Source organism: Ceratotherium simum, chromosome X, assembly GCF_057802395.1.
Source record: "Ceratotherium simum simum isolate JZ-2026a chromosome X, ASM5780239v1, whole genome shotgun sequence".
Lineage (NCBI taxonomy): Eukaryota > Metazoa > Chordata > Mammalia > Perissodactyla > Rhinocerotidae > Ceratotherium > Ceratotherium simum.
In genome coordinates, this window is record NC_141940.1 from 119,058,798 (window position 1) to 119,067,800 (window position 9,003).

The following is a 9,003-nucleotide window of genomic DNA, read 5'->3' on the forward strand; positions in this document are numbered from 1 at the left end:
TGTCTTCTGTGACCCTCACATGAATCAATGCAATTTGCCAAGCAAATATTAAGGTCTTGCTATAATAGCAGTTCTCAGCTCCTACTCAAATATCTATATTTCCCAAGACTTGCACCTTCCTAAGTGTCTTGTAACCCCAGGCTACTGATCTATAGGGTGCCCCAGTCTGTGCACTTTTGTTCTCCAGGTCTCTGTCTCTCAGGTGGCATTTCTGTCCATATCTGCTCTACTGGTTAGGATCCAGCTTGCAAACAAGATGTGGCAGAGACTGGCTAGATGAACACCAAAGATTTTTTTCTTCCTAGTATAGAGCTAGACTATATCTCCTAGGGTCCTGGCATCTAGATGGGGTTTGGACCAATGGAATAAGGCAGAACTGAAGAACATTATTTCCAGGCCTGGTCCCGAAACACCCCATGTGACCCTCCGCTCAGGCTCTTTTTTCATAGGTCACCTGGATGAAGAAGATCGTAGGGAGGACTCTGAGGATACTTTAGGCATAGCAGAGCCACAAACAAGGAACCGGGATGGAAGGAACTGGGATCTCCATGTCAATGCTTGAAGGAAAGCCACATGAATTCCTTGGGCTGCTGCTTGAGTGAGAAAGGAGCTTTTATTATATTAAGCCACTGTAATTGTGGGGTTGTTTGTTATTGCAATTAGGTTACACTGACTATTATACAAGAGAACCTGCCTCTGGTTATCTTAAGCAGAAAAGAAATTTATGGGAAGGATATTGGGTAACTAACAGAAATTACAGGAAGGCTGAAGTGCCAGCTTGGAAAGTGGACAGAAACTAAAGGAGTGTAGGAAGCAAGAAATACCTCAAGGCATGCCACAAGAGACTAGTCAGTAGTTGCTGTGGCCAATGATAGATCCTGCATTTCTTCACTGGAGCCACTGGCTCAATGTTGGCCACTGGGAGGGACGTAAATTCTAATCTGTTCCAGTTTCAAGTCCTGCTCGGAGGATGCCTCCAACTGGCCAAGCTTAGGAGGTAGGAGTCCAAGCTCTAGCTGCCAGCTAACAAGGAGAGCAAATTTCTGGCCATTGGGTTTCCTAGACCAGGTGTCTCAGCCTCAGCACTAGTGATATTTAGGGCCAGATCATTCTTTGCTGTGGGGGCTGCCCTATGCAGTGTAGTATGTTTAGCAGCATCCCTGGCCACTACTCACTAGATGCCAGGAGCACCCCTCCTTTCAGTTGTGACACCAAAAGTGTCTCCACATTGCCAAATTTCCCCTGTGAGGGGTGTCAAAATCACCCCCAGTTGAGAACTATTGCCATAGAGGAAAGCTTCCCATCAAGCTGCATATGTCGTAGATTCCTAAGAGGAGGCAGCTGGGCATCTCCCTGTTGGCATCATCAGTTTTCTGAACTGGCCTTGTAGCAGGCCACCGCCAGTGGCCATGCATACTCTCTCGGCATTTCCACGTCCATGCATGCCAGCCCAACTTCAACCTCGCACACGATGGCCTCTTTGGCTGCTTGAGCCTATGATGGCCCACGTAGAGCAGACCAGAAGTGTCCAGGAATTAACTCCTCCTGGAGCAGCCAATGACTGATGACACCTGGAAAATAAACACACCAGCCTCCTCCTGCCTGGGGTGGAATAACACTAGCTGCCGGGCTCCCTGGGAATTAAATTCTAGCCCTCCACCACAGTGAGAACTCACTGAATACGCGCTTTTTATGGCTTCCTTCCCCTCTTTGTCTCACCTACCCTCTTGTTTACCATTGTTTCCTAGAATCACCTGCAAGTAAATTCTTTTCACTCATATTCATGTCTCAGGGTCTGCTTCTGGAAGGCAGGCGCTTTCTTAGGGCAGGAGGTGGGATATGGCATCCCAAGCCCTATCTCTTAGAAATTCTCTGGACCTCATAGCCTCTTGTCCAGTATGCGTTGCCTCTTTCTCCTGGGCTTTTATTATGGGTATATACAGCTTTTGGTATTATTTTTCTGTTGCTTTTAAATACTTTCTTTGAATCATTGGCAGTCCAAGCGTCCCCGTCCTCTTTAAGTCTGCTCTACCACTCCTTAGGACTAATACATAGACATATTTTGGGGTGCCTGGCCATCTTATGATTCTCCCCTTTTTAAAACTAGTTCCTACGGGGGCTGGCCCGGTGGCGTAGTGGTTAGGTGCCGCGCTCCGCTGCTGGCGGCCTGGCTCCTGGGCGCGCACCGACGCACCGCTTGTCAGGCCATGCTGTGGCGGCGTCCCATATAAAGTGGAAGAAGATGGGCACAGATGTTAGCCCAGGGCCAGTCTTCCTCAGCAAAAAGAGGAGGATTGGCGTGGATGTTAGCTCAGGGCTGATCTTCCTCACATACACACACACACACACACACACACACACACACACACACACAAACCAAAAAAACCCCAAAACTAGTTCCAACAGTCCTACTAAAATGGTGAGCTTAGGTAGTGAAGTTTGTACCCTGTGACTTACCTGTCCTTGGCCATAGCTGATTGGACCAGGGTGGATATACAAGCCATGTTGTTCCTTTCCAGGAATGTGGAGCTGGGACAGTAGTCTAGAGTCAGTCAGCGGTAGGGGCTGGAGAGTTGTGGCGGGAGCTGTCAAAGGCACGTCCAGCTGAAGGTAGGGCAGTGGATTGACGGGGGAGCAGGAAGAGGAAGGCCGATGAGTCAGAACGGAGCAAGTGCTCAGGGACTGGGTGGCCCCGGACAGATCTATATCTGTATCTATACTTATATCCATCTCGACATCTATACGTCTGTATCTTTCTGTATCTATACACATAGATATCTATATATCTAGCTACATTTATATAACCCTGTCTCTATCACTGGATCTCTTTCTCTATAACTACATCCATATCTGTCTATATCTACACATCTCTAACTACACATCTATCACTCTCAATCTATGTCTATATATGTATAGTTATCTCTATATCCATAACTATCTCTATCACAATATCTGTATCTATCTACATGTCTATAACTCTATATCACTGTATCTCTATAATTATCTATATCCCTGTATCTCTATCACTATATCTCTATTTCTATAACTACATCTATATACCTATATCTCTCTCAGTTTCTCTATCACTACATCTGTATCTATCACTATCATTATGTCTATCTATCTCAACTTAAGTTTATGAGTCTTCTGTTCCTTTAAGGCCTGGATCTATGTGCTGCCCTTGATCTCTGCGAGGGTCCCTGGATACTACCTTTGAACTTGAACTAGTTCAGATGAGTTTCTGTTTCCTGCATCCAGAGGAGTCCTGACTAAAACATGATTCCATTCCACTTCCTACCTTTTTGCCCAGTCAGGCCAGCCGGCTCTGACCATTTCAAGTAAAGAAGGGGTCAATTCCCACCAAACCTAGAAGCTTAAGATGGAAGAAATACTTGAGATCATGCGATCCAGGCCTCCCATTTTAGAGACAAGAAAACAGGAGCAGAGAGGTCCCAGCTCCAGCCTGGAGTCGGCTTTACAATGTTAGAGTAGTAAGACATGGAAATAAGGCTAGACTGAGGGCGCCTGATCAGTGTTCTTCCTGCCACCCTGGTTTATCTTCATCAGGAAAATGAAATGCCCTGAAGAATCGAAAGACACAGTTTCATTAGTTGAACTTTTAAAATTGATTGTAGCAAATGCTCTCAGGGCCTTGCCCATATGTTTCTGGCATTCTCCACTAATTGCCAAAGGCTGCTTACCTTGAACATTTGGAACCCTTTGAGGGTTTTTTTAGTCACTGATGGCAGCTCTAAACTGATGATGGACAGGGATTTGGTGACTCAACATCCCAGCCACCTTGCGCCTTGGTTGGGACAGCTCTGAGGTATGTCCTACATGGTCTGCCAGCGTTCCCCAGTGGGACTGAGCTCCAGATGCCCAGAGTGGAAACTGGCTTAATAATTTACACTTTATTGGCTTCCTTCTCTTCCCTGTCTGATTTTGCCATTCCCTTGCCAAGATTTCCTGGGATCACCTTCCAAAGAACCTAGTGGCATTCACCTCCTTGCCTCCGGGGAAACCCCAAATAAGACACCTATATATGTTCAAGTAGAAACAATTTCCATTTGAACTTTGGAAATCCTCTTTTAAGTCCATTTAAAATAAATTCTATTGTATATATGAGCTCTGAGGTTCCCCATGGCCGATTTGAGAACAGGGGGGTACGTTGCACTTCTTTAGACGGATAAATGGTCATTTTGGTATGTTGCACCTGTGGGAGATCAAGATTTGGCCACCCTGAAATATATCTCTTTACCTTGATTGTTTTCTCTGACAGACATTTGACCTCCCCCACTACCTGCCTAAAGAATTTGACATAGTAACTCCTTCCTGGAACAGATCTTCTATCTGATGGCTGTGGTATAATGTAAAATAGATGTTACAATAGAAAAGGCACCAACAAGCCCATCTTATCAGAAGTTCTGTCTCTCTGGCCACATTCTCTGGATGGCCCTGCGAGGAGCTGCCAGACAAACATTTACATTTATAAGGGAAATCCCCATTTGTAAAGGTATCTCCTTCTCTGTCTTGGGAAGAGGGGGGACGACCTCATTTCTAGAAACTTATCAATGTGGAAGGTGAGGCCTTAAATCTGCATAATAACCTTACTCTTGTTTACTGTGCTTTAGTAGTACTCTCCTGAAACTGACTCCCCCCACCCCCAGCATCCTCCTCTGTCTTTAGCTGAACATGGTATTTAAGACGAGAATTTCTGCTATTGTGTTGAGAAACTCAGTGTCCCTGGTTTCTCCCATGTATACATGTTATTAAACTTGGTATTATTTTCTCCTGCTAACCTGTCTTGTTAATTATTTGGCCAGCCATAAGAACCTTAAGGGAAGGGGCAGAGGGGGATTCTCCCTCTTCCCCCAACACATCTATTTATCTTAGTCTGACTATAACCAAGGGGATAAAACCCATAAATTGAATCCTAAACTCATTGCTTGGCCGCACACCTTCATTTTACTAAGCTTGTAAACATGTGGTGTTTTTTGTATGTGCAAAATTTGTATGATATGAAAATAAAGAAAACATGTGTTTTAAATTTTGTTCTCATTACAAAAAAGTACACTATAAATTCCCTAAATGACAGATAAATGATGTATGCAAATTCCAATATTTCCTTCTTTTGTCAAACTCATGGTACTGCTTGGATGCCAGGGATAAGAATTTATGTAACTGGAAGCTTATGGTAGAAACAATATAATTATTCAGGAATTAACAATACAATATAATGGAATTGGAAATTCCAATTTCTGATGGAAATCTTTGACTTTACTCAAAGTTTACTGTTAAAAAGTTGATTTTGTTTGCTTTTCCATTCAACAAAGGCTTACCCAACACCTATCTGTGGGACAGAACAGAGAACTAGAGAAAATTCCTGCTCTGAGAGCTTCCTTATAATGACAGAAAACAGACAATAAAAAAGTAGATAAATATATGTTATATAACATGCTTTTAGTTGTAGAAAGATTGTTTTTATAAGTTGAAGTTGAGCATCCTGTTACATACATAGGCCCTTTTCTTTTTTTTTTTTTGTGAAGAAGATCAGCCCTGAGCTAACATCCGTGCTAATCCTCCTCTTTTTGCTGAGGGAGACCAGCTCTGAGCTAACATCTATTGCCAGTCCTCCTCCTTTTTTTTCCCCAAAGCCCCAGTAGATAGTTGTATGTCATAGTTGCACATCCTTCTAGTTGCTGTATGTGGGACGCGGCCACAGCATGGCTAGAGAAGCGGTGCATCGGTGCGCGCCCAGGATCCGAACCCGGGCTGCCAGTAGCGGAGCGTGCGCACTTAACCGCTAAGCCACAGGGCTGGCCCCATAGGCCCTTTTCTTAATTTGGCTTTATAATCACAGAAAAACAAAATTGGAGATTTTAGTGAAGTCAGTGGTTCATGTTTGGCTTTACACATCATTTATTTAAACCATATCTGCTTCTAAAACATATCTTTATTTATTTATTTATTTATTTTTTAAAAAAATTTTTTGTTTATTGCAGTAACATTGGTTTATAACATTGTATAAATTTCAAGTGTACATCATTATACTTCTATTTCTGCATAGATTACATCATGTTCACCACCCAAATACTAATTACAACCCACCACCACACACGTGCCAAATTATCCCTTTCGCCCTCCTCCCTACCCCCTTCCCCTCTGGTAACCACCAATCCAATCTCTGTCTCTATGTGTTTGTTTATTGTTGTTATTATCTACTACTTAATGAAGGAAATCATACGGCATTTGACCTTCTCCCTCTGACTTATTTCACTTTGCATAATGCCCTCAATGTCCATCCATGTTGTCACAAATGGCTGGATTTCATCGTTTCTTATGGCTGAGTAGTATTCCATTGTGTATATATACCACATCTTCTTTATCCATTCGTCCCTTGATGGGCACTTAGGTTGCTTCCAAGTCTTGGCTATTGTGAATAATGCTGCAATGAACACAGGGGTGCATGTATCTTTACGCACTAGTGTAAAACATATCTTTTAAAGCAATATTAAAACAACTTTTTTTAATAGCAAAACATTCATTTGGTCTCTTTCAGATAAATGAAGAGGGGTATTAATTATAGCATGTGTGCCTTTCAAATGCGACATCAGAGCTCATGCAAAACAGCTGTCCAAAGCTTAATATTACTAAGTCCTGAATGATCAAGGGATCATTCAACATCAGGAAATGCAGAAAAATAATACAAGTACAAACTTCAGCAATAAAGCAGCATGAGATCTCCTCCTCCTCAAAGGAGGAAAAATGCCTTTATAGTAGTTGTGGTGTGTTGTTGAGTTTTGCTTCCAGTTTGGGGAGCTAAGCTAAGAATGTTTTATTCCCTATTGTTCTTTTTTTTTTTTTTTTTTAAAGATTTTATTTATTCAGTTTTTTCCCCCCAAAGCCCCAGTAGATAGTTGTATGTCATAGGTTCACATCCTTCTAGTTGCTGTACGTGGGACTCGGTCTCACGTTGGACGGAGAAGTGGTGCCTTGGGGTGCTCCCGGGATCCGAACCCGGGCCGCCAGCATCAGAGCGCGCACACTTAACCGCTAAGCCACGGAGCCGGCCCTCCCTATTGTTCTTAATGAACTGAACCAGACCTGACCCAAACCTGCCGGTGGGTGTCACCAGAATGTTAACAATACTATTAAAGTGCAGGCTAGCTCCGACCTCATCACCCTGAATCTTGCATGATCTGTTTTCCTGTAATGAGAAAGTCCCAAGCATGTATGTATGAGATCAAATATAGCTGGAACCAAGTGATCTAAAACTGCTACCAATTCTTGGAAAAGGTGAAACATTTGATGATGTGTTTCTTCACTAGTCTTAAAGGGTCAGTGAGAATTCTTTTAAGATATGAGACATTTAGGAAGTTTGTATTCTGATTTAAGATTAAGTGCAAATAGATATGAGACACCACCTTTGAAGGTGGTGAGTCAAGGCCTGCCACCCATGGTTTATTCTCTTCTGGTACCTATCCCTTTCTGTCCAACTAGAATTGATTCGAGGCCAGCTGAGAACTCTGGTTTCCATTGTTATTCATAAAGGTATGGGCACGAGAAATGGTGAATTTTAAGACAAGTTTTGGAAAACAAACTTCTAAAGAAATAGATCCCATTTTGTCTGGTATCTTACCTCTTTACTTTGTCTTGACTTTGTTTTGTAACATAAAATTTCAGAGCTAGATGGGACCTTGTAAATGACTTAGGTCATTTTCACAAATATGGAACTGAGGTTAAAGCCCCACCCCTTATGAGCTGTATCACATGGGATGAGTTAAATTTCTGTTTCTTAATTTCCTCAGCTGCGAAATAGGAAGATGCTACCTCCCAGGGTCATTGTGATGTTAAATGAGTTAATATAGACCCAGCCCTTAGAATGGTGCCTGGTACAAGGTAAGTACCCACTAAATATTAGATGTCATTGGGATTGGAATTGTTTTTTATGGGATGTGTCCAAGGCCCACGACCAGAGAGTAACAACCAGGGCTTCGGACCCCCAGCCCAACGCTCTTCCCATAACACCACACTATGACCCACCTTCAAAACTAACTTTAATTTTGGAGTTTGGGGGTCAAATAGAAGTTCTCTCAGTTATATCGTTGATTAGCATACCAAAGAGGCATGCATTTTGGTAGATCTAATTTTCCGCATAATGACAAAGAGGATGCCAGTATTTATTACAAGAATTCTGCTAACGCTTTCTCACATAAAAAGCTTATTATAAAGATGGCCTGTTTAACCTTCTGTTTTCTATAATAAACCCACTAAGATTTTAGTCCTCGGCTATGTAAGATCCCCAACACTCACAACCATGCCGATAGGAAAACGCAGTCAAAAAAATGTTTTATCAAATGGTGGCATAGAGAAACACTGTGCTTCAATGAAAAGCAATGCACTGTTTAGATTGCACCATTCCTGGTCTTCCGATTCTAGCCTTTCATTTTCTCTGAGCTATTTTACCGCACGTTGTAGATGACTGGTCACAATGCAAAATCATTTATATCTATAGACATGTACATTCTGTCCCCTGGAGGTTCAAGTGACTTCCCTCCCCCTACAGTGGAAGAGGCCAATTTTGCCTCCATTTATCCATTCATTTGAAGATCTATAAATGTGCCTGTTCTTTGGTTTCTCCTTTGAACTAGTAGCTGTAATATCTTACTAGTTCCCACAGTAATGGGTTAAATAAAATCCTTAAGATGTGTTCCTCTTATATCTTTATGAGTCATGATTTTGCCTTTTTTGAAAATTATCTTTTAAGTGAAAAAAAATCAAAGCTAACTGATATATAGTTTAAATATTTGAAATATATAACAAATATATATAGTACAAAATATTGTTTTTCTTTCTGTGTGGGGCACAGGTTTAATAGCTAGTTGCTGTTGCCTTAGTCCTTATTATTTCCATCAACTTGGATTTCTAAACCAGTATTTTTTTTGGTCACAATTTATTTCCACTTATCTCCAATAGAGTTCTTAAATTTGAACAAAACATCTC